This window comes from Pinus tabuliformis, chromosome 4_2 (genome assembly GCF_031772625.1).
Source record: "Pinus tabuliformis cultivar Carrire ecotype Pingquan chromosome 4_2, CPIR1, whole genome shotgun sequence".
NCBI classification, from domain to species: Eukaryota; Viridiplantae; Streptophyta; class Pinopsida; order Pinales; family Pinaceae; genus Pinus; species Pinus tabuliformis.
In genome coordinates, this window is record NC_142304.1 from 847,347,306 (window position 1) to 847,374,588 (window position 27,283).

General features: G+C 36.8%; 1 pseudogene; it reads left to right on the top strand.

Annotated features, from left to right (window-relative positions):
• Nucleotides 1–1,164: 1,164 nt before the first annotated feature.
• LOC149172326 (BTB/POZ and TAZ domain-containing protein 4-like) lies at nucleotides 1,165–26,645 on the top strand (annotated as a pseudogene).
• The last annotated feature ends 638 nt before the right edge of the window (nucleotides 26,646–27,283 follow it).

Here is a 27,283-nt window from a genome sequence, read left to right on the forward strand (position 1 = left end):
TTGGTAATTACCATCTAGCAGACAAACAATACACTTATCCTAAATCAGTAATTACCCACTACCATTGTTACTCCTACTGTTATTGTTGAAAATCAGTGTGACTATTTTTAAATATTTCCCAGTAGTTGGCATTTACAATTGAAACCTGAATTTAATGAAAGGGAAACCTTAATTATTCCCTACGCATTTCCAAATTTCATTCGACTGATATTCTATACCCAAGAATTTGTATTGACCAATTGTTTCCCTGTAATAGCCTTTGAGCAATAATAGTCTTTGACCATGGGAGGATTGATAGTCTGTCATGAACCAAACTCGATTGATGCACTGCTACACCATCTAGAAGCCCTAGAAATATTTAGGAATGCAAGGTGGTTAGTCTACTTTGGGAAATCGTAGGGTTTCAGTGAACAAATTTCTATGGAACTAACATAGTCTCTGCAGGAAGAAAATTCATAGCTTAGAGGATTCAAAATTTTTGTTACAGGGGACATAATTTCCACGGTGATAGGTTTACCTCAGACAGGGGATCTCTAGTTTCCTAGGAAAATAACAGTTCCAACAACTAGGGTAACATTTTTACAGTGAGAAGAGGAAGTAAGGAGAAAGGGAAGAGGTATTAATCGAAACTACCTTCCTCACCCTTAGGATGATGTCACTTTCTTTATTCAGAAGTTCATTACTTGTTAGGGATGTTTTGGGATAGTATTCAATTATCATTTTTATTTATTGGCACATCTTCGTAAAGGACAACTGATAAATTTTCCCTATTATTTGCTACAATATTTTCAAGGTATGGCAGAGGTGGTGCATATGGAAAAACATCCAAAGATATTTTTACTCAACCATGTGCTCATCAAATTAATCATAATTCATTCACTACAGCAATAGGGAAGCACATGGACTGGTTTATTGACAAAGTCACATGCACCTGCCACTAAAATAGATGAAAGTGAAAGTGAAGAAAAAGATGTAAGTGCTAAAACAACAACAAAAGCTAGAGAATTTACACCTCCTAGACAAAGTAGAGTAGCTACACTTCCTAGACAAAGAAGAGAGGTTATAACTCCTAGACCTTGTCATAAGAGTAATAAGAGATGGAGTTCCATAAGAACATCTACTAGTACATTCTCTGAAGGAAAAAGAGAGTGCACTAAAGAACCTATGGATATATCCAATGGAAAATCTGAGGATAGTTATCATGGATGCCCTATTGAGGAAGAAGTGTATGAGGTAGAGACTTCTGAAACAGGGGCACCTAGAATAGTGCCAGCTATAGAAGGGGTTCCTGAAATAGAAATGATCGAGGAATCTAAAGGAGTATTTGAAAAATCTACTCCTGTACAAACTGCGATGAAAAAGAGGAAATTGAAGAAGCTAGAAAGTGATGAACATGAGGTAAGTTTTGAAACAACACCAGAAGATAGAGCAGTTACACCTCCCAGAAAAAGTAGAGCAACTACACTTCCTAGACAAGGAAGAGTAGTTATACCTCCTAGACCACATCGCAAAAACACTAAGAGATGGAGTTCCATAAGAATGTATGTTGGTACATCTGCTAAAGGAAAAAGAACATGTACTAAATGCAAACAATAGGAGTTGGTGCTTCTAGCAAGTTGGGGCTTATAAAGAAAAGCAATTTTTGCCTCTTTTGTGTTTATGTATGCATAATTTGATGTATTTTGAAGCTAGTGCTTGCATTTACAACATAATAAAAAAGAATTTGTGGTTTTCTCTTGTATGGGTTTCCATGTAAGTTTCTCATGTTCAATATCTTATGTGAATTGTGCATCATTATGTGATTGAATGCATTTGAATGGTTAAATAATTATTAAAAACCATATAATATTGATTCACTTCCCCTCTAAGTATTATCTTAATTCCCAACAATTGGTATCAGAGTGTGTTCCTTCAGGAACAACCTACCAGTTGGAAGGTAGATATAAAAGGAATCATTGGTCATTTAGGATGGATTTTCCTCAAACATAGCACTTATCTTTGATGGGACAAATTATGCACTATGGGATGGAAGCTTACATAATGTCGCTTGGTGTTGATGTATGGAATTTTGTTGATTTTTGATGCACAATTATAGAAACTCCTCCAATACATCAATATGAAAGAAGGAATTACTCAAACAATTAAAGGGTGATAAATGAAATCATGTTTGGTCTTAATCAATCTAATATTGTCAAGGTAATGCATTGTAAATATGCTAAGGAAATTTTCTGATAAGCTCCAGAACAACTATGAAGGAGATTCTAATGTAAAGAAAGCTAAACTTCAAACAATGAGGTTTGAAAGTCTAAATATGAATGAGGATAAAAGTATTGTAGAATTATTTCTCAAAGCTGATGAAGTAGTTAATGACATTAGAGGCCTTAATGAAAAGATTGATGAAGACTTTGTTGTTCAGAAATCATTGAGATCTCTTCCCATGAGATTCAATTCCAATATTTTTTTCATTGAGGAGATGAAGGATCTAGACCCACTAGTGATTCACTAACAATGTGTTGTACTGTTCAACAACCCCCATTTTAAAATATTATAAATTTCCTATGAAATTTATTGTAATTAAAAATAGGGACCCTTTAGTTTTAAAAAGCCTTTGATTTTATTTCTTAAAAAAATAAAAAAAATAGAAAATCGACTTAAAAAATTGTTAGTAAAATCCCATAACCAAAGTTTAATACTTAAGATTTTTAATTAAAGCCTAAGTATTAAACCTTGATTATCAAAAACCAAATTTTAAATATCCTCCGAGACCAAGATCACACTTAGGATTTAAAAGTCTTAAGTATTACAACATGGGTTATTTACATTAAAAAACAAAATAATAGGAGTTTTTGAAATTCCCAAAAGATAAGATCTTTATAACTCCGCCATACCCCCGCATCCCAAATCAACATAATAAACAACACACCATGATAAAAAACGCGACCTTAGTGAAATGCGATTGCGATTTGATAAGGCCGGACCCGACGGAGTCATACACTCTTTTTAATAATCTCCCCTCGTCTGGGCAGTCATAAAAAGCGATAGGTTTACACCTCTCCGCCTCTCTGTGATTGCGATTGTGATATTTAAACCGGACTCGATCATAGATTTCAATTCATTGAATCAAAATATCGCATCCTTGCAATCAAAAAAGTTCCAAAGGCTTGATGCTATACCCCTCCATTACTGACTGTGATATGCGATATAAGCCTCGAAACCGATGGGATTATACATGCCAATCCATAAATCCCTCGAGTCTACGGTTATCACAAATTCCAAATGCCAAGCACTCTACCCCTTCCTAATGCAATTTGCAATAATTTTGGACCCGACGAGATTATACACTCTAGATAAGACATCCCCCGCATCTGCGGCTCTCACAAAGACTAAAGGGTCATGCCTCCTGCCTCATGCCGATTGCGATTGCGATTGCGATATGATGCCTCATGCCGATTGTGATTTCAATATGATGTCATCAGTGATGTTAGATCCATGTCATATTCCATGTCACCTGTGACCTTATCTACCATGTCATTCTCTGCGTCAGATGCCATGTCATAGTGATGTCACCATGACGTCATCCCACAGATCGCAAATCACAATTTTTTTAGGATTGTTAGTGTTGTGCCACTCTGTTGATGCGATTGCGATCAGCCTATCCCTAGTCTTCCATGATTGTGATATTGCAATCGCAAAATCCACAGGCCTCACATTATTTCTGCCTCCATTTAAAGTGTGATTGTGATAAGGATAGGTTCTGCTCCCTGATTAATTGCGATTGTGATTCGATCTTTTCCATTGTGATTATGATTTGATCTCGATAAGGAATGCTCCCTGTTTTAATGCAATTATTTTAATATATTCCCTGTTTGAGATCCGATTGCGATATGGTTCATACCCGCTCCAATGTATTGCGATTATGCTGGACTTTATCCCCGATTCCAATGCGATTGCAATTTAAATAAATGGCCCATATATTTTCATTCGATCTTATCTTTTTTCTGAAAAGCACAGTTTTGATTTATGTTTTCTTATCCATGGTTTATTATTTTCCAGGTATAAATGAAGAATTCAACAATGAAGAAAATGAATAGGAGAAAGATTTGCAGAGAAAGAAGCATATCAGCTCCACAGAATCTGCAAATGCGAGGATCCTTTGATCGAAATATGAGGCCAATAAGCCAGAATGGCATTTCAAAAGATTATATTTGAAAACTGTTTTTTATTTTTTCAAGATTTGAGGGATTCCATTAATTTCCTTAGTGTTGTGCACAAACCTATTATTTAAAAAAAAATGTATTTCTATTTAAACCCATTTAATGGATCAAATAAAAGGTTTGGAATCTGAGAAAGAAATCCTTTGGGGCTTGCATTTTTGTATCTCCAAGTCTGTCTTAATAGACTAGACCAGGTCCAGAATTTGAAAAAGAAAGCCTTTGAGGCTTGCATTATTGTACCTCTTAGTCTTTTTAATAGAATGATATGATCTGAATTCTTTTTCTTTTACTTAAAGAAGCTTCAGCTAGTTGCATTTTTGTACTTTTGGAGAGCTTTGGGATGAAGAAAAAGGATCGAGATTGTGAATTTTACAAAAGGAGCATGATACATTGGGTATTTTTATCAATGTTTTAATGTTCTGTTTTGTATAATTTGCAGTCATTCCATATTTAAATTTGTTTGTTATATGTGTATTTTTAATACAGTTCAGGATCATATCATTTCAAAATCTGCCAGCACTATAATTTTTAATAAATGTATCAACAAATTGTTAATTTATTTTGATTGCGATAAAAATTGTAACAATTCTTTTAGTTAACTATTTAATTAGAAGAATTAATCTTTAATGTTTTCATTTCTCTTAGTATATGATTAATTTTTATTACCATGTACTAAAGATAACCATTTTAGATCGCATTCAAATAACAAGTAAACCTGAGAAATAAATAGATTTTATATGCATATACCTTAGGAATTGGATATAATTCAATAAAACACTTATGCAACTACTTACTAAGTGTCTGATTGTTAGTATTTAGATCAATAAGGAATTATATCTCGAGAGCTATCTCCTTGATCTAATTCCTTCATTTTTACTTCAATTCCTTAATGTTTTATTTTAATAAATCAACTCTTGATTGGGAGAAGGATTCTTCTTTCCTTCAATCAAGATAGGATAGATTAATTGCATACTAGTTAAATCATGCATGTGTTATCTTAGAAGTCCTCTCTTCGAGGCAAAGCTTTAGATTGGTTTGGTTGTTCCACAAAAACAACTTAAGGGTCATTCTTCTTGCTTGATCAACTAGAAGAATTGATCTAATGTCCCTAGCTATTAGCAATTAAAGACATATTTAAAGCTGATAGTGATTGGGAAAAGGTAACTGGACCTAATTTAACCAGTCGAAACCACTACCCAAAACGAAAAAGGATTTGCTTTAAGGTCTGGACCAGGTACTTTTCCCCCATGTTGGTGCAGCGGATTTTGAGGCATCAACACAATGGAAGAAATAAATTATATTTGTACAACATATGAAATGAGGATAGGAAGAGAGAAATCAAAACCAAAGGAGGTTTCCTTCAAAGTCTCAAAGAAAACTAGGGAAAATCAAGTTTTCTCCAATCATGAGTCATCTCTATAGGTATCTCAATTGTGAGGAAGCTAAAAAAGGGATGTAGAAAATATAAAGGTAAGTGTTATAGACATTTTTGTGCCCTGCAACCGCAAGCATGGAATGTCCATAAACCAAGGGCTCCTAAGTCCCTAAAATTGTTGTTCTAACCCCTAAAGGAACAAGGTCAACAGATTACAGCTTCTCCCAGAAGTTTTCCATGAGAAAATGCTCAAAATTGGTCAAAACATGATCATTTCAGCTGCTCCACTGGCTAGGTGCATTGCATTGCACCTAAATACACTGTGAGGGTGCGTTTCATTTCAAAAGTCCCTTCTGTGGGGTGCGATGGGCGAGAAATGACAAATGGCAGTGTCATTCCGCGAGGTGGAGAGACAATGGAAGCTTCCAGAATCTTCTCCTGTGACACTTGCCTCACTGAATTCGACCAAGGATGAGTAAGAGGCCTTCAGTCTCCAAGTGGAAGCAAGAACTATCTGAGAGAAGACACTAATCAAATCACAAGCTGACTCATCCCCCTTACAGATGTCTATATATGGATCCCTCATCCCAGAGATCCAAAGGCTGGAATTTTGCATATTGTAAGGAATTGTTGTTGGTTTTTTGAGACAAACATCAGATTGTTGGGTGATCTATGCTTTGTTTGAGGTGAAGAGGGGCTTCTTTGCTGAGAGGTTGATGCTGGGTCGGAACAACTGGTTGTAACTCCTCCTGGATCTTTTCTTGTTTATCAATAAAAACTATTTGAGTTTTCCTCCATGCTTTCGTATCATTGATGCTTGTTACATTTGTATGGTCAATTTACATTTGATCCTAGATTGTTTATGAATATAGATCCATTTCTTTGTATAGTGCTATGCTTCTGTGATCTTACAGGTACTTTGTGAAGCTGGGCGTGCAAGGGAGCAGGTAGCTGAGGACTATCAAAGAAGAGGGGGATCGAATCAAAGGATTAGCGCAAGACAGAGGTTGGTCCTTCTGTTCCTCTCTATCTATAATTCATAAAGGAAAGACAAAAGTAGTTTTTATCTGTTTGTTTCTAAGGCAGCTGTCACACCTTAGTGGGATAGAGCAGTTCTATATAGACACTTTTCCCTGTAACAAAATGGCGACTCCACTGGGGAGCTAATTAGTTTGTTTGTTTATCATTCTTTGTTTGTTTGTTTCATAAACTTATAAGTAGCATTCGAACTGCATTTGCCATAACAAATGCAAAGTAGACAACTGCTGCTTCAATCCATTCACTGGATCTGTTTATGATTAAAACAACTGATTCAAAAACTATCTGATTGCCCTTGTGATAGCTCTTAGATCCTCCTTAGATCTACCCCTAATTGTTGAATTACTGATTGCTTTTTACTCGGCCAAAAACCAAGAACTGAACTGCAAACTGTGACCCAGAACCCAAACAGAGTCTCGTTTCTAGCCCAGCGCAGGTACTGTTCAGAGATTCTGAATTTCAGCGCACTTCCCGAGTGGACAACCTGTGCTGCATTTCAGATTCTCTGTGTTACAGGTGAGCTGATCAGACTAGCTCTGTGCAGTTGTGGCTTCTGTGGTTCATTCTTTCTAGTTCTATTCCTGAATTTTGCTGCCTGTGATCAGTATATGTCTGTTTGAAACTCCTTTTCCTTGCTGTTATTCCGCCTCCTTTGTACAAAAGAACTGTAGATGTTTTTGTGTGTTTGTTGAGTCATTTACAGTTCTCCTTAGCAAAAGTAGCGTAATCGTACTGTCGTCCTTTGATTTGAATCTGTCGCAAGTGTCAATTTCAATCGTAGGAAAGAGTTTGATTGTTGTTGATGGTTGATTATCCTGTTACTATTGCTTTTGGTCTGAATTTGTGATTTTCTAGTGCCAAAAAACGAGTATTCATTTCAAAATCGTAAGATGTTGTAATCATCTCTTTTTTTTTATTTCGAAAAGAAACTTGTTTATATTTGTCGCTTGAAAAGAAATTCAGATTTGTGCATCAACTTTCTTTTTAGCATCCATATACTAAGAAAATCGAAAACAAATACATGCACGTGCATTTGCATATAGACAGTCTGTTTGGCTTGATTTAGGAAAGTGCATTTAGAGTGTGCTCTTTGCTCTTTGTGAAAAGATTCTGTCTTTCTTTTCCCTAGTAGCTAGGATTTTCATTGCATAAAAGAGATAAAAAGTTTGTTTATCATCTTAGATTGCATTTTAGGAATTACATCTACATCTCGTGTTGAACCCGAAAGGCAAACTTCATAAACAAGATCAACTTAAAATAAATTCAATGAATCTAACAACGCTTTGGAACTTAACGCACAACATTTAGAAGTCTAGGCTAGAGATGTATTCCGGCGTCGTAAAGCCTGGTAACTGTTGTTCTCACTGATGGTTGGGTGATTCCTCCACTTTGAAACGATAAGTGCCAGTATGGACTTGTGCTCCCATGTACCGTCGAGTATATTTTGGGAGACCCCAATAGGCTTAATCCTTTATCCATAGAAAGCCGTGTCTGCCGCCCTATCGATCGCAATGCACTGAACACAACATTCGGGAAGATTGACTGCCGTACCATAAAAAGTATTCTGTAGTTTTGCGATTGGTTTGGTATTACCTCTACCTAGATTTCTAGAGCAGTCCCTTTTGTTCCTTTTCAGATTCCTTAACGGAAAAGGTCCATCTGAGCACTTGTCACTTCAGGCTCATTAAAAATCGAAGGCGACTAGAGTCATCTTTTTTTTTTCTCGACTCTTAAAAATTGAAAAAACAAGTTGTGTCAAAGCGTCTAAAATTTATTTTAAACGGAATAATCATCACCTTTCCCTCGTTGGTCTTCGAAGTTAGTCTCCCTTCATCACAAGTTCTTGTAAAATCGCTAAGAAATCTTTTGGATAGACTAGATATGTCTGAACAACCGTCGACATCTAGGACTGTGTTGTCCGACACAGCAGCAGCAGAACCTCTTGCTGCTACTCCAACGATGTTCGCCGGTATACCATCTGTCCCGGCAAGTTATCAACAACAAGACGAAGTCCAATCAGGGACTATTGTGACGACATGGTTAGTTCCTATTTCTTCATTCGGATTATCATCTGGTATTTCTTGTGTTGAAACTCAACAAATTGATCCAATGTGTCTTCAAAGGCCAATCTACCCTTTAAGAACTGTATTTCTACCATATGGAGGGCAGTATGCCTTTTCATTGTTCCCTTCCAGAGAACAACCATATGAGAGTTTACAACAAAGTTCAGGTCAAACTGGAATTACATCCAGCGGTTGGGTACCAATACTGCCTCAACAACCAAGGGTTGTATATTCAATGCAACCAGTCCACCCTGTGTCGAATATTCCAACTATAACCGCTATGGTGACTGCATCGCAAGTACAGGCGCTACCTATTGTATGTCAACCCCAAGTTTCTCAGGTTGCAATACAACAGCCACTTGTCTCAACGACTCAATCACAACCTCAGGTTAGTGCCTCCTTATCTGGAGTGACTCAGGCTCAAACAATTACTATGACTCCTCATCTTGGTCAATCATCCAGTATTGGACAACAACAAATGGTCCAACAACCAGGGATAGTTCAATCTCAACAACCGCAATTCCAGCAATCATATCAAGGACCTGAGCAACAAGTCTTTGTAAGTAATGGGCAACCTCATTTCCAAAGCGGTTATCAACAACCATATTATAATGGTTATGCCCATCAACCTTGTCAAAGTTGCCAGCATCAAATACATTATGCTGGTATGCAAAGACCCACTGCTCAGGCAATTCCATCTTATCCTGGGTATGCTTCGCCTAACCTGAATCAACAGTTGCCATTTGTAGCAACTCTAGAATTACCAGATCTAAACCGGCTGACGAATGATCCAATTGCTTATGCCCCTTGGTGGCCGGCGATTCTGCATAAACTTCCGTTAGATATTCCTAAATTTAATGGAAATCCTGGTAAAGACCCGTCGAATCATGTGATGACCTTTCATCTGTGATGTTCATCAACACCCTAAACAATGATTCGATTAGGCTTCGCCTTTTTCAGAGGACATTAACTGGTCCGACAGCAAAATGGTATATCAAATTGCCTAGAGCTTCATTCGACAATTTCAGTACCCTAGACACAACCTTTTTAACCCATTTTCAGTTACCGATAAGGTACGAAATGGGAACAGAACTCCTTACCAATTTCAAGCAAACAACGACCACTCACATATCTGATCATATACATGAGTGGCGACGTCGTCGTAGAATGGTAAAAATGTATGTTCCTGATCAGCTTTTAGCTGAATGGTTTATTAATTCATTATTGCCTTCCATTACGGAAGATGTGGCAAAAGGGGGAGTCGTCACTGAAGAGCAAGTTATCGCTCGTGCACAATATTTAGACTTGATTTACACTCAGTCTGGCCCACTCTACGATAAAATACGTGACGCTCCTAGACCGGATTTCTCAGTCCCTCCTCCTCCTAAATCAAACAATGACTCTCATGCCGGTGATGGTGTGATTGGCACAACAGACACGAGATCGACAAAGGCTACATCTAAAAAGGCCCGTAAGATTTCTAGTCAAAATGCAAATGAGGAACTTCTTGCTTCGGAAGTAAATTCTGTATCGACAGATAAAGGCAAAGAAACCAAACAACCAGGGAGCAAGAAGAAAAACAAAGGGAGAAAAAAGAAGCAGGATAAGTCATCTCCTGAAAAACCTTCTGCAAACCCTTCTGGGCAAAGGAAACCCCCGGCAGGGTGTCATATATGCAATGAGGATCATCGGACGAGAGATTGTCCACATATAGTTGAAGTTAAGAAACTCTTTAAGAGTTCAAAAACCTCAGCAGTATTGACTGATCCGTTTCCAAACCCGGGAACCAAACTGGTTGCTAATCAAAATGCTTCCCGATCCCAAGTACTTATGTTGTCTATCTCAAAGCAACAAAATGATGCTTTGACAAGGAATAAAGATTACGGGAATCCACAGCTGTCGAATAACAAGTCTAATCAACAACCTAGTAGTTCGACAACAACTTTGACCGAAGTTGTGCCACCCATCATTCCTAAACCAATGATAAAGCCGCCAAAGGGAGTAATACACAAATCGACATTTAATCCTCATGCCAAAGTAGCACAGAATTATAATATAGTAGAGGACTTGGCCCAATCACCGTCCGCTATGTCGACACTTGAGGTACCACAAAATTGCCTCTCCCAAAAGCAGGATCTATTATCAGTAATAGGTGGGATTGACCCAACGGATTCCAATATTGTATCCTTTAATCACAAAGGATATGACCCTCAGTTACCAGCTCAACTAGCTTTCCTTATTCAAGTGAAATCCCTCAACAAAACTGTTCATCGAACAATTATTGATGAGGGGGCATCTACATGTATTATGTCGATGAGTTGCTGGAAACACTTAGGCTCACCACCCTTGTCGAGATCGTCAACGACGTTAAAAGCATTTGATGGACGATCATACACCCCATATGGGATTTTAAGTAACTTGCAAGTTGAATTAGGGAGAAAAACAGTAGAAATAGATGTTGAAGTAATCGACGGAAACCTCGATTACAACATCCTACTGGGAAGGCCCTGGATATATGCCATGGCCGCAATTGTGTCGACCTACTTCAGGAAGATTGCATTTCCCTTCCAAGGAGGAATTACAATCGTCGACCAACAAACATTTCTCCCCAATAGTTCACAAGTTACGGGAAGCATTCCAATGATCCATGGAAGCAATCATTCGCTTCAAAATATCGGAGTAGGTCTCCTAAAAGACCTTGCCTTAATGGGTACTTTTTCCCTACCGCCTCTGAGTAATCTGGTGGAAGTGTCCACAATGGAAACCTACAATATGAAATCTTCTATATCTAATGGATTCAGAAGATTCCTAAACATTTTGTCAGCATGGATCATCGCCCTAATAGAAATATTGTAGCAATCAATTTTCTTGGTCTGGTGGGCAAACCCAAATCAGCGCTCATCGAGTGTTTGGATAGATGGGTCTAAGGAATATGGCATCTTTTCAAATCCTTGGTCGCATGTACATTCTACAGACGAAGGAATCATTCAATCAATGATGATAGGAGAGGCACCATGGGAATATTACCACCATCACTCCCATCTTCCGAATTGTAAGGAAGATAGTTCCAGTGACCTTAATCATCCTTCAGTTTTTGATTTTCTATCAAATACTGTAAATACAGTGGATTCTGAGGATAGTTCTTTTCCAGTGTCAACCTCATTAAAAAATGAAACAACTCCCTTTCCAAATCGAGTCTTTGACTACGATCTCGTAAAATCCAAGTCGAGTATTTCAAAGATCTCGACAGTAAACCTTCATTCCAACCACTATTTTGAATGTAATGAAGCTTGGGGGGCATGCACCTCGATTTGCGTTATTATGCTGGGGGCATGCAAACTTATCACGAGCAGTGTTACTGCAGGGTTCAATCTCGTTAAAAAATAAACCCACCACGAGCAGTGTTACCGCAGGGTTCAAGCTCGTTAAAAAATAAACCCACATCGAGCAGTTTTAGCGCGGACTTCATGCTCGTTAAAAAATAAACATAAGCAATGAGCACATGTTCCCCCAGAGTTTAAGCTCATTAAAAAATGAACCAATTTCCGGTAAATAACCATCGTGAATGTAATACTTCAGCCGTTAAAGCCTTGGTCGTGTTTGCACCGTCACCTCCACTTTTTCATTGGCCGATCATTCACCTCCATTTGATTGTTTACCCATTTTGAGGAACAGCTGCGAAGAGTGATCTCACTAGCCATCCTTGTGACACTGCCGTGATTGGAAAATTCCAAACCTTACCTGGAATCAGCTGCTACCCATGTTATCACTCGTTCCTCAAAAGACGAGTCTCCTTTAAGCTCTTTTCAACTGACTCGTAAAATATGAAAATATTGCCGAGCCATTGGCCTTTCCAGCTCGTTAAAGGGACAGGAAGTGCTATCCCTCCTCTAGATTTTAATCTTTTTGGACCTGAGGGATTATTACACAAAAAGATCGAGCGCTTGTTTTGTTCGGCTCGTTAAAAGTATCGAAAATTCATCCCTTCTGTATTGTTTTATACTTTTTCGGACTTAAGGGATTAGATGACGAAAAAGGAATTTTGGAGTTACCTTTACGTTCCTTTTCAGACTCTCTAAAATTGAAAAGGACTGAGTTATCTTTGTTGTTAAACTCGTTAAAAAGATTAATAGCGACAAACTTGTCTATAGACGAGAACGAGTTTCACTATCGCTAGGATCGTTAAAACATAGCGATGGGTTTGCTCGAAGGGAAAATTATAGAACAAGCATATGTTATCCTCCTCAAGCTTGACAAAAATAAAGAGGTACTGGTCAGAAATGACTGGGAAAAATTAGGAAGAAAACTCAAAGAAACTTTATTGGTAGCAAGTCGCTCTTGAACATGACACTTCCACTCCGTGTCTGAGTCGGGTTGGGTTGTTTCATTCACCGGTCACATCACCATAGTCACGCCATACCATCCACATTTGGGGTTAATGCTACCAATCCATCACGTCAGTGTCCCCGATATGTTAGTGAGATCACTCTTCGCAGCTGTTCCTCAAAATGGGTAAACAATCAAATGGAGGTGAATGATCGGCCAATGAAAAAGTGGAGGTGACGGTGCAAACACAACCAAGGCTTTAACGGCTGAAGTATTACATTCACGATGGTTATTTACCGGAAATTGGTTCATTTTTTAATGAGCTTAAACTCTAGGGGAACATGTGCTCATTGCTTATGTTTATTTTTTAACGAGCATGAAGTCCGCGCTAAAACTGCTCGATGTGGGTTTATTTTTTAACGAGCTTGAACCCTGCGGTAACACTGCTCGTGGTGGGTTTATTTTTTAATGCTACCAATCCATCACATCAGTGTCACCGATATGTTCAAGAGAAGTCATTCAGAGAATTCACCTGTGTCTCACCCACTACCATACATTATACTCCATTCTTTCATGACCGCCACCCTGAACCTTATATCACCAGATCGTTTTCACCTCCATTAAAATCATTTGCTCCGTTCCGTGTCATTGATGTGGGATTCATTAAGGCCCTCTTGTGACGGATCACTTCTTGTCGACATCAGCTCATTATCTAAGAAGTTGATCTAGGAACACCCCATTCGATACTTTGAAGCTTGCATGCCTCAATGGCAAGTTTCTCACTTCCGGCGACAGGTTTACCTCAATGGCCTTTGACCGAAAGATTTTGCGTGGTGTTCGACGCTAAGTCCTTTATTCACACCACGTGAATTGTACTGCAGTACCTTGAGGGTCATTATCATTATCGGTGATTCCTCTCGCACTTGTTAACAGTTTACATCATTGACTGGTAATCAAGCGATGTCTTTCCATGTTCGACTTCGGAACATTTCTCACATGGATCGACTTGTACTCCGAGTGAAGATCGGACGAGATTGAAGACCCCGGATCTAGTTTCATCCATCCAGGCTGCAATATATATTCAGGGAAATAAAAGCATTAAATGTACATCATTGCTGCACAGATAATCATCCACTCAAAAGGATGATGGCTCTATCAGAATCATCAGTCTACACTCAGACGGTTGTCTGTCCTATGTACATGAAAATGAATTAATAAAGTTGAGCATGGGAATGCCCGCCTCAACTAGATCATGAAAATAGTATGAAGATAATGTATTGTATTGTATCTTATTACAAGTCTCCTACCAGCATTGAAAGAACTTCGGATCCTCATAATAAAGCATTTCACCCGACACCAAAAGGTTAACGGCCTCATACTTTAGGGGGCAACTGTTATAGACATTTTTGTGCCCTGCAACCACAATCATGGAATGTCCATAAACCAAGGGCTCCTAAGTCCCTAAAAGTGTTGTTCTAACCCCTAAAGGAACAAGGTCAACAGATTACAGCTTCTCCCAGAAGTTTTCCATGAGAAAATGCTCAGAATTGGTCAAAACAGGATCATTTCAGCTGCTCCACTGGCTAGGTGCGTTGCATTTCACCTAAATACACTGTGAGGGTGCGTTGCATTTCAAAAGTCCCTTCGGTGGGGTGCGATGGGCGAGAAATGACAAATGGCAGTGTCATTCCGCGAGGTGGAGAGACAATGGAAGCTTCCAGAATCTTCTCCTGTGACACTTGCCTCACTGAATTCGACCAAGGATGAGTAAGAGGCCTTCAGTCTCCAAGTGGAAGCAAGAACTATCAGAGAGAAGACACTAATCAAATCACAAGCTGACTCATCCCCCTTACAGATATCTATATATGGATCCCTCATCCCATAGATCCAGAGGCTGGAATTTTGCATATTGTAAGGAATTGTTGTTGGTTTTTTGAGACAAACATCATATTGTTGGGTGATCTATGCTTTGTTTGAGGTGAAGAGGGGCTTCTTTTCTGGGAGGTTAATGCTGGGTCGGAACAACTAGTTGTAACTCCTCCTGGATCTTTTCTTGTTTATCAATAAAAACTATTTGAGTTTTCCTCCATGCTTTCGTATCATTGATGCTTGTTACATTTGTATGGTCAATTTACATCTGATCCTAGATTGTTTATGAATATAGATCCATGTCTTTGTATAGTGCTATGCTTCTGTGATCTTACAGGTACTTTGTGAAGCTGGGCATGCAAGGGAGCAGGTAGCTGAGGACTACCAAAGAAGAGGGGGATCGAATTGAAGGACTAGCGCAAGATAGAGGTTGGTCCTTCTGTTCCTCTCTATCTATAATTCATAAAGGAAAGACAAAAGTAGTTTTTCTCTGTTTGTTTCTAAGGCAGTTGTCACATCTTAGTGGGATAGAGCAGTTCTATATAGACACTTTTCCCTGTAACAGTAAGGTTCCTCTTAAATGTTTTGGTTGCAATAGAATTGGTCACTTTTCTTCTAAATGTCCTTAGTGTAAAGTAAAAAATCAAGAAGAGGAAAGAGATCAAAAGAGTAGAAAACGTTCTCATAAATATAAGAAGGGATGTCTTATAGAAAGAAGATCTTATACACTAAATAAAAAAACATATGATCAAGAGTATGATGAATGCATTCCCATGGTCATAAAATCCAAATAAAATTACAAATACAATTTAGACATTGAGGAAGAAGTTGAGCGAGAATAACTCTCAAAACTTAGAAGCAAATATTATTTCTCTAAGAAAATATTTAGAGAAAACCAAGGCTAAATCACACCTAAATTTTAGATTTGTGAAAGGATTTGAGACACTAAAAAATATCCCCAACATCCAAATATCTCCAACAATCAAATAATATTTAGGTTACATAGATCCCCATGTGATTTTACGAAAGGTGAGTCAAGTTCGTCGTCCCTAGGAATGGAAGGATCCCTTAGATATGAAAAGGCACATAAAGGAAGGGTCAAAAAAACTAATAAAGGCATTGGAAAAATGACGAATCAAAAAAGGAATGATCCCATTAGGTCCACAAATGGCACTAAAGAAAAAACCAAAGGTTTAACAAGAAAGGCACCTAGCAAAGGTTCAACAGAACCACTCCTCTACGAAGGCCATATGCTCTTAGGCATCTAAATATTTTTTATGGATATTGTTACTCATGTCACAATTTCAAACATAAATATCATTATTGTAGAACCCATAAGTTTATCGGAAATGAAAATGTTAGATCCATTCATTTTTCAATTTCTAGATTTAGGAATTTCTATGTTGGGAAGAATAATGAATTTTCTCCCCTATTGGATGAAATTGAATGTTATAATTCACGAAAAAGTGAATGTAGAATAATATTCTTTAATTTTCCCCGAAAAAAATTTCATAAACAATCTCAACACCAAGAAAATGCACAGAGGTGGAAAGAGAAATTAGAAAAGTTAGAGGAATGTGGATTTTCTTTATATGAACACAACCAAGAAGGACAACAATATATCAATAGTGGTTTCTCAAAGCACATGATGGGGGGAAAGAGTAAATTTCTCTCTTTAAAGGAAGATGGAGGAGGAAGTGTCATGTTTGGAAATAATGCATTGGCTAAGGAAAATGGACAATGCATTATTAGCATAAATGAAAAACCTAAGGCTCGGAACATTTTATATATTGATTGTTTGAAGCACAATCTGTTGAGTGTAAGCCAAATGTGTGACCAAGTTTTGTTGGAATTATGATGCATGTGTTGTCCTTGATGGAAACTCACTTGTAACAGAACAAGTATATGGTAGCTAGATGAATCCACAGGTCAGTTTAGAGGTGACAAAATGAGGGAACATAATAACAAAATGATGGGACAAAGGTTTATAAATCAAAATCAAAAGCTTGATACAAGTGAATATTTGAAGATCCATACATGGGTTCGTCAAGGCCAAGTTGCGTATACACGCAAGTTTAAAGAAGAAAATGCACGTATAGTTTTCACACCATGGTATTCTAAATACCAAGGGTACTTACCATGGTATTTTGAGCCCAACAATGGTTATTTTGATCCCGTCTAAGAAATTCATTGGTTGGATTATAGTTTTGACCCGTGGTATTGAAAAAGAATAAACTATATAAGGAGGTGAAAATCAAAGTGTTGAGTGTGCATGTGAAAGGGTTTTTGATGAACACTTCAATCTGAAGTATATTTTCATTATGTAGAAAATCTTGTAGATTCACAAGCTAATGCAATTTGCTAAAGCAAGAGACAAGAATATACTTCAACTATTTACAATGGAAGCCCATAAAAATTGACCAAACAATAATCAATAGAGGAAGAGAATCAAAGGCACATAACACAATAAAGATCCCGAGAAAGCCACAACTCAAAACCCCACTATCTGTTTTGTATTAATTCAGAAAATCAAGATGAAATTACTATGTTTGTTCTCTCTAGAACAATCCCAACACTCAACAAATTCAATATCCAACTCATAAGAAAACTCAAGGCTAAAGATTATCCTCTTGAAAAGCTCCCCAATGTGTCGTTGGCCAAATAATTCGGATGAATCCAATATGCTCTGCGCAAACTTGAGCTTAACCTGCACAAGTATTTCCTATCCCCTGCTTGATGCAAGTATTTCCTATCCTCCGCTTGATGACTTCCTTTGGCAAATACTTAGCCAAATTTCCAAGCCACCAAGCTTCTAATTCTTTGCACAATTCCTGAGAGAACTAGCTCGTCTTTAAAGAGAAATTCCTCATCCATAACTGTGCAATCCCTTCTAGGTTCAGTTCCAGATTGCATGCACCATCTGTACAACTCAGAAAATTATACAACAAATAGTACACTATCCTTGCACTTTAGTCCCAACTAGGTCTTTCTCAGAATCAACATGCATGAGTTTATGATGAGGGAATATTCAGTTAACTGGAGTAGCACTAGTCGACTGCAGTACTGCATCAACTAACTGTTAACTCACTATTAGTTCCTCAAACAGTTTGGAACTAATTTAACTAGACTTAACTCAGTAAACTGAGTTAACTAATTACCACTCATACTTAACTCATCGTGGACACCTATAATATAGGGATAACATATACATGACTTCAAAAAGACTTCTAACTCAAAATTCCTAGGTTAACTAAGTCAACTCACTCTAGTTAACAATTACAAGTTTCTATGAGAATAAAATTTGATTTTAATTCTCAATTTAATTCAAGGACAAATTAAAATGGAATTTATGGATTATATTTTTTTCATTTCTTGTTGCTATTTTCAACACTCCCTCTCAACAAGGAAGGAATTCAACTTGATCTCAATCCTGAACCTTTGAAATGTTCTGCATACAACACTTTTCTCTAGTGTTGTTGCTACAACAACTCTAGAAATAAAATAACATCCAACATGAATTAAAATGATGTCTTTGTCATCAAAGTCTCTGACTACTATTTCCTCTATAGTATGAAAACGTTGTGCTTTTGTTGACTCTACCTTTCTACATTGTTTCCAACCCTCTCTACACTCTTTTGTATATAAATGCTCTAGCCTCTGTCACTCTGATCTCTAACTGCATCAATCCCACTGATTCCTCCCGCTACCATGTACTTTAGGCTCCCGTAGCAAGGTACAATCCATGAGATAAAACCACTCAATGGACCCTGCCCAATTTCATCCCTCTGGGGACTATCACTTCAAATCACCCCACCTCACACTTGGAGTTATGGTTGCATGTGGTCCCTTTGCCCACTTGGCTCGAAATTCCCCCCTACTAAAGGTCTCTGCATGACTGGATTCCTCCACTTGGCTTCTCCAATTGTGGCTGCTCCACAATTGTCTGAGACTACTTATTTTCTTCTTGAGTGGATCTCTCCACTCGGTCTCTTCTTAGCTTTTCTAGTTGTGGCTGCTCTACAACTTCTTGAAGCTACTTCATAGGCTTCTTCTGGGGCTGCATGTTAAGAGGTAATTTACTCCCCCTCTCAACCACCCTATCTCTAACCTTTTCCTTGCTCCTCAAGGATTTGCATTCATCTTGAACCTCAAGAGCATACAGGTTCTTTGCTAGCACACCACTTTGTTTCATCTATCCCATCGTCACAAAATTTTATGGAAAAAGACTTGATTTCAAATCAGTGATATCTCCCTCATCCGAACTCTGATTTGGCCGATTTTGTTTTTGAATTTGGGTATTTTTTCGCAATGAATCAATATATATATATATATATATATATATGTTGTTTTATTTTATTTTTTATTTTTTATTTTTATTTTTATTTTTATTGTCTGAAAATTTTGTAGAAAAAGTTTCAAATCTGCTTTGCAAATGCGCAGCCCAAAACTCAAAACTTCGAAATATCCTCTAGTATATTGTTCTCAGCTCTACCATGTAGAACATCCTGTAGATTCACACGCTAATGCAATTTTCTAAAGCAAGAGACAAGAATCTACTTCTACTCTTTATAGGAGAAGCCCATAAACATCGACCAAATAATAATCAATAGAGGAAGAGAATCAAAGGCACATAACACAATAAATATCCAGGGAAAGCCACAGCTTAAAACCCCACTATCTATTTTGTATTAATTATGAAAATCAAGATAACATTACAATGCTTATTCTCTCTAGAACAATCCCAGCACTCAGCAAATTTCATCTATAGCTCATAAGCAAGCTCAAGGCCAAATCTTAGCCTCTTCACAAGCCCAAGTCTCTATTCCAATCCGCCCTTGGTCAAAGAATTCGGATGAATACAATACACTCTGCTCCACCTTGAGCTTAACCTACACAAGTATTTCCTATCCTCCACTTGATGACTTCCTTTGGCCAATAATTAGCCAAATTTCGAAGCCACCAAGCTTCTAATTCTTTTCACAATTATTGATAGAATTAGCCTGTATTTAAAGGGAAATTCCTCATCCATAAATCCCTTCTAGGTTTAGTTCCTGATTGCATGTACCATATGTACAACTCAAAAAAGTATACAACAAATAGTACCTACACTCTGGTCTCAACTGGGTCTTTCTTAGACTTGGCATGCATGAGTCTGATGAGGGAATATCCAGTTAACTGGAGTAGCACTAGTTGAGTGCACTAATGCATCAATTGATTGTTAACTCGCCATTAGTTCCTCAAACAATTTGGAACTAATTTAATTGGACTTAAATTAGTAAAATGAGTTAGCTAATTACCACTTATACTTAACTCATCCTCGACACCTATAATATAGGGAGAACATATACATGACTTCAGAAAGACTTCCAACTCGAAATTCCTAAGTTAACTAAGTCAACTCACTCTAGTTAACTATTAAAAGTTGCTATGAGAATAAAATTCGATTTTAATTCTCAGTTTAATTCAAAGACAAATTAAACTGGAATTTTTGGATTCTATTTTTATCATTTATTGTTGCTATTTTCAACACATTGTAAGGGCCATAGTTGACACATAGATCTGAAATAATTATGCATCGATGAATACAATGATGGAACAGGATCATGAAACCTGAAATGAATTTCCATTGTATGATATTCTCATGGATTAACTAGGTCTAAGTATTGACGTATGTTTTTATCTATGAATATTATGATTTGGGTCTTTCTGAAGTTCTGAAGAGCTGCGCAATTTTAAGTAAAAATTTGCAGATCTGTACACAAGTTGGTCTCGGTGAAGTCGTGTATACATGTAGGTTCATCTCTTCAAAGTCACATAAATAAATGAAGTGTTTTTGTTCATAAATGACTGATCAAATTGATGTGTTGTTTTGTTTCTGCAATCTGTCAATGAAGTCTTCTTGATGATCTGGGTTTAAACAATGATGTTTTTTATTGTGGATTGATTGATTGAAGAATGTTAAGATTACTTGCTGATTTTGATCGAAGATTAGAGATAGTTCTATGATTAGTTTAGAGTGCTGCAGTAGACCTATGTATGATTCAGTGTTTTATTTAGAATGACAGTGGTCCAGCTTTCAGTCTTCAAAAGTTTAAGATTTGTATGCTGGTATGCTTCTTAAAAGACGCGTACACATGCAGGTTTGCTGTGACAAAGTAACGTATTTTGACAAATGGTTGATCAGGATTTGAAGTAACAGAATATGGTTTATGTGATGTGCACTATGATGTTTGATATTCCGGTTACAATGATCTGACGGTTCCATTTGATTGGTTGAGTTTTGATTAAGTTTCAATTGATTGGGTTTCAATCATTGGTTGATTCAGTTGTGTCAGAGATTGATGATTGTATTACAATGATGAATTATAGTTTAATTATTGATATTGAGCTTAAGTGATGGTAGTATCATGTGCTATTATATGGTTGGATTCATTTCTTTTTTTATCTAGGCTTTGTTGCTGGAGTATATCCTCTTCTTTTGACCTTTCTTGCTCCTTTTCTTCTTCCTATTCACAATCTATGTAGAATAAATTCTTCTCAGCACACTTATGACCTTTAGTGTATTTGTTATCACAATTATAACAAATCCCTTTTGCTCTTTTTTCTTCCAATTTTTGTGGTGTCAAGCTTATAGGTTGTGGAATACTAGGGGCAACAACACTTCCATCCTTATAGTTGTGAGTGGTATGCTTCCTGGTTGCCATAATTTTTCTTTCCATTTTTCTTGCTAACCTGAATGCCTTCTCTAATGAATTAGGTTCCCAAAGGTGAAAATAATGTTGGATATTATCCTTTAAAGTCCCTATGAACACATCCTAATATTTTTTACCCTTATGTTCAATTTTTGGAACTCCTCAATGTGCTCCATTATTGAACCCTTTGGTTTGAGACTTATCAATTGGCTAAAAAAAGTGTTGCTTTTTGTATCCTCATAATGTGCTATCAATTCTTCTGTAAAGATTGCCCAAGTGATAATTTGTTTATGAGAGGAAAGCCATTGATACCATAAAAACTAATTTGGTTCCAAATATAAAGTTGCAATACGTACCTTTTGTGTGTTTTGCACATTATTGAGATCGAAAAATTGCTCCATCTGTAATATCCATGCTGCGGGATCATTTCCATCAAAATTCCTCATATTGATTTTTGGAATATGGCGGGCATTCGATCCAACATTAGAGTCTATGAAATCATGATTAACATTTCTTTTGTTCACATCATGAGTTTCCTTTACTACCCTTTCACCATTAGTAAGTATTTCTTGTAGAAAATTTGTCAAATATATCTTCAAATCTGTCTTCAAATCTATCTTCAAATCATCCATCTTAGCTTCCACGCCATTCATCTTAGCTTCCACGCCCTTTATCTTAGATTCCACGCCATTTATCTTAGCTTCTATTAGCTTTTGTGAGAGTGACATTTGTTGCACTTGGTCTTGTAATTTTGATATATCATGTAGCATTTCTCCCTCTTCTTCATGAGTCATGCTAGAGCTTTCAGGTTACTTACTAGGCGTTTGAATTTTCTTTCCTTGGGGCATCAGTTATCGATAATAATGCTCTACTATGCCCTTTGAGTTTCTTCAAAATAATTTTTCAAACCAAGCTTAAGCAAAAATTTAAAAAAATCTACACACCTTTTCTCACTTTGTAGGAGCTCAATATTTCCTCTGATGTATCTCTGTAATTTCATATCATCTAATTTTGAAATTACGATCTATAGTAGCCCTCTATGTCCTCTTTCCAATGCCACCAGTCTGATCCAAATTGGATTCTCCAAGGAAGAGTTATGCCAAATCTCCCACAGTGACCTGATTATAGACTAGTTCAGTAGAGGGAACTTTTACGATGTGCCACATGTCCCTGTTTCGACCTTTGGCTCTGAAAAATATATACAAGAAACTACATTTTGTCCTCTTTCTGTACCTTCTTATGAAATTTCAATCCGATGCTCAGAGAGAAAGTTATTATGATTTTCCCCAGGTCACCTGTTTGGAATGTAATTCAGGAGTCTGCAAAAAGACCAACTTCCTCAGATCATATCTCCACAAATATAGTGCGAAAAGCTCTGAAATTCGGACCCCAGGTTTAGTGCGATTTCTTATCAAATGGTTTTCTTTTTTTCTTCTGAAACATCATAGAAAAAATTTATAGTGAAAATGCCATGATGACCTATTTGGAGCAGCGAAACCCTAGAATTCAAAGCTCTGATACCAAACGTTATGAAACCAGCTGACAAAAAGATAGAAAAGATAGATCAATGCCTTAGAATTCAGCCTCTTCGAGGGGGCAACCTCCTTTACATTACACAAATGAATTATTATTTGATGATTCAAATGACAAAACCTCCTTTCTATATATAGGAGTCTAAGGAGTCACAATATAACCCAGCCGATCTAACAATAATAATATAAAGGCACAAAAATAACAATAGAGGGATTCGATGGGGCACTTTAATAACAATATGGGGACAATAGGAGCACAAAAATATTAATAAGGGATACAACTACAATAGTAATGGGTAATCACTAGTATTATAGGGACCTAACAGCACATGGTTAATGTTTATCTAATGGTTAATAAATTACTAATGCACTTGCTGAACACAAATAGATGATGGATTAACTTAATTTTAAGTTCATTGGATATATGCTTATAGTCTTAAGAACAATCATGTACACACGCAGGTTCCATTCAGTAAAGTCACGTATAGAAATATAAAAATGAAAGGTAAAGAGTTATTGATTTGTAAATATTGATTCACCGCCCCTCCCCCCTCACCCCTCCCTTAATAATTTTCCCAACAAAGTCTCAGAATAAGCAAGGGGGAGAGGGAAACAAAAACACCAGTGCTTTGTTATCCTTTCCATCTCAAACCTTATATTCTTGTCAAATATTCAATTTCACGTTACTTCAACTACAAGCTACTTCAACTTCAATCACAAGTTCATGAATAGTTGCACAAGGGACCTGAAGAGATTTCATAAAAAATGTAGAAGAGACCTGAAGGAACAATAAGACGTCATAAAGAATAGCAAATAGACCTGAATTTGCAACCTTTTGAAGATATTAAAGTTTCAAAAGTTCTTGAAATCTTACTTTATCATCAATTTCAGAGGGACCTGTAATCTACTCTAGTAGGGGAACCTAAAAGCAATTCAAGAAATTTGTGAGATTTATAACATCAACAAAAGACCATTTTAAGTGAATACTTTGAATACATGAAGCAACTAATCCAATCGAATCAGCCACAAAACATGACAAAGAATTACTAAGGGAGCAATTGAAAGTCTGTAAGGAAATTTTGTTTTTAATGTTATACTTTTGCAAAAATTATTCATTTAAAGTAGTGATAAAGTACCTATTCCTTTCCTCACCTTAACTATGATTTCCATTACCTTTTTATTCGATCACATTATATATAAGTGCATTCGTTTAATTTCCCTGTCCCTAAGCATCAAAAGTGAATATTCAACTCTTCCAACACAAGGAGAAATAAGGGAAAATTTGTCAGTTTGATCACAATAGAAAATGCTCTGTTTTTATTCTCTCAAATGAAGCAAAAATATTGCTTAAGAAATAGTGGTTTCTCCTCTTCAAAGATAGTTCAAGAGTAAGCATAATGAAGGTCTATGTCATGGCACAATAAGGAGGAAAATTGAGAAGGGTATTTGACCATTGAGGGAAGCATTTGAATAAATTTTGTTTACCTCGATTGATGATTCTCAATGCCAACTTCATTGGAAACAAAAGAAGATTAGGCCTTTGGCCCCCTACAAGAGGAAAATATTCACACGTTCTCAGGAGTTTGTGCAACATTTCTTTCTAATTTAGATGAAGAGCATGATGTAAATGTCAAATTCAAAAATTGGTCATATCATCTACCAACTTGGTCCATCAGCATTGTTCCAGATTGTGAGAAAGTGCCATTTAACACAACAAAGGTTAGAGCTCAAACTTCTAATGTTGAAATGCAACCTATCGATCTAAATAAGGGAATTCAATAGGAGACATTCCAGGAGAAAATTGGAGGTTGGGGAAATGATGTTTTCTCCTCTAATATTTCTCTTGATCAAATAAACACAATAAAGGATTCCACTGATTATCTATGGTATACAATTAGCATGCAGGTCGATGAAAAACAATTTTTATTAGCAATGGGGTCTCCCCTGTTCTCATAGGCGAGTCAGGGGGACATGCAATGGTGAAAATATCAAGGGGAGTTTGTAGCAAGCACATCAGGAAATGGTGACAATATCAAATTTAAGTATGAAAAAGATATTTCTTTGAAGGCTAAAAAAAAATTAAAAAATCACATTGCTCTAATAAGCATGATAGTAGGCTTATTTTCTTAAGGGTCCAAATTATAGGAAGCACATCAGATTGATGAAAAGAAAGAAAGTTGATCCTATGTCATCCATGGGTCATCCTGTGACTGGATTTATTGATGGTAAATTCAAGAATTCTTATCTTATCATGTTGATGGTTGGTTCAGAGAAATTAAGAAGGATTTTGTATGAGATACCAGCATGGTTTTCTTAAGAATAGTTATAGCAAGCACCTAGTTGCACCGCCAATTTAAATAATAGCGATATAGTTTCAGGGGTTCCTCATCGTCAATGTCATAGGAGGAAGGATGAAATGAAAAAGAGGGATCCTGATCATCCTAAGCCAAATATGAGTGGTTGAAAGCATTGCATTCGGGCAAGGATAGGGGGATCAGCAAAATGATTGGAAACTTGTGGAATAAGGTGATTGATGAAGCAAAAGTTGTTTACCGGTATTCTTCTAATGCCCATGTCTACACTTTGAGAATCACACTGTGGTGGTGTGAAACCCGAATTGTTTGCCCACATTAATTTTTATGCCTTCCAGATCATAAATTATGCCCATACTTTTAATTTTTATGCCTTCCAGATCGTAAATTATGCCCATACTTTAATATTACAGTTGCCTTTAAAAAAAAAAACGGGATTTTCGTGCTGACAAATGTAATTTTCAAACAAGAAAATCACTTTCGTTTCGCAAAATCAAATAAAAATTCCAAAATTTCTGAAAAATCAAATTTGAGGGGATTCAGTATCGATTTGGTGATTAATGAATTATCTATTAGAGGTAAGATTTTAATTCTTAGAGTTTGAAGTAGCATTTTTAATGCGAATATAGGGTCTTTCATTTCGAAAAATGTTTTTCTTTTTAGAATTCATTTTTGTTGGAGACAATCAGGCCCAATCTTCAATGCATAGAGCTTCTTTGAAGAAATCCTAAGTTGGAGAAAGAGCTTTTAGAATTTGTTGTTGAGGCTAATTCTAGAAAGCAGGAGAGGCTTCAGAAGATAGAGGAGAAGAAGATATATCTACAACTATATGATGCCATGGAAGCACTTGTTCACATATGCAGAGATGGATGTCGAACAATAGGGCCTCATCATAAGTATTTAGATGAAAATCAAAGGCCTTGCAATTTCCCGGCCTGCAAAGGGCTTGAATCCTTGGTCCGACATTTTACTTCCTATAAAGCTAAAGTCCCTGTAGGGTCTGTTCATTGCATAAGCATGTGGAAACTTCTTGAACTACATTTGAGAATGTGTTCTGAGCCAGACATCTCCAAGGTTCCACTAAGTAGTCATTTAAAATAAAAAGTGCAACAACAAAGAAATAAGGGTGAGGTGAAATGGAATGTGTTGGTGAATAAAGTCATGGTAGCCAAAAACACTGTGAATTCATTTTCGTCTTCTATTGCTGTTAGAATTCCAGTGTAAAGAATCTCTCTATCACCACATGATACAATTACAAGAAGTTATGAAGAAGTATGTTCTACGTCTATTAGTATTGGTGCATGTGTTTTCAGTACCATCCTTGAAACTAGTATGGATGCAAAATTTGGAGCATGGATTGCTCACGACAGATAATGTGATTGATGTATTGCAACTGGAAAGATTATGTGACACACTACGCTTGAATCTGTTATGTATACACCTTATTGTGAAGAGATTCAAAACTATTTCCATGTCAGAGGGATAAGAAGGAAGTGGAGGTGATATATGATTTTCTTACTGATGAGCAAATTCCAGAAGTTTCAACAAAAGTATAAAAAAAAACAAACAAACAAACTTAAAAGAAGAGAAAGAAGATTAAGAAATTGAAAAGAAATGCAAAAGACATGGAGATTCTTGGGATAAAGCAAAGGTAGTAGGAAATCATTGACATCAGATCAGAGACCGTTTTTGTGCATGAGGACATGAAATGTCTTCCTCTTAGGGGGATGTTGCATACCACTTTTGATACTTATTCCCATCACATAAACCTGTAATATTTCCTTCATTTCCATTAATATTCCTTATACTTCATACATATTTGCTTCAAATTCATCATATTAGGTACATTTGTCAATTACTTT